The sequence below is a fragment of the Austrofundulus limnaeus genome, unplaced genomic scaffold (assembly GCF_001266775.1).
Source record: "Austrofundulus limnaeus strain Quisiro unplaced genomic scaffold, Austrofundulus_limnaeus-1.0 Scaffold2677, whole genome shotgun sequence".
NCBI lineage: Eukaryota > Metazoa > Chordata > Actinopteri > Cyprinodontiformes > Rivulidae > Austrofundulus > Austrofundulus limnaeus.
Genome location: NW_013955079.1, coordinates 14,407 through 14,842, shown reverse-complemented (window position 1 = coordinate 14,842; position 436 = coordinate 14,407). Strand labels below are relative to the sequence as shown.

Below are 436 nucleotides of genomic sequence, written 5' to 3'. Positions count from 1 at the left end.
ACACCTGTTGCCTGTTCTAAAAACACACATACACATGTTACCTGTCCTAAACACACACCCCATATCTGTTGCCTGTCCTAAACACCCCCAAACCTGTTACCTGTCCTATACACAAACCCCACACCTGTTACATGTACTAAACACACATCCACACCTGTTAACTGTCCTAAACACACACTCTCACACCTGTTACCTGTTCTAACCCCCCACATCTGTTACCTGTCCTAAACACACACCCCATATCTGTTGCCTGTCCTAAACACCCCCAAACCTGTTACCTGTCCTATACACAAACCCCACACCTGTTACATGTCCTAAACACACATCCACACCTGTTAACTGTCCTAAACACACACTCTCACACCTGTTACCTGTTCTAACCCCCCACATCTGTTACCTGTCCTAAACACACACTCTCACACCTGTTACCTGTTCT

General features: G+C 46.1%; 1 protein-coding gene across 1 annotated transcript in view; it reads right to left on the bottom strand.

Annotated features, from left to right (window-relative positions):
- LOC106511322 (mediator of RNA polymerase II transcription subunit 27) overlaps positions 1 to 436 on the bottom strand; it is a gene marked incomplete at its 3' end in the record, with an annotated part of 17,609 nt that overhangs the window by 4,081 nt on the left and 13,092 nt on the right.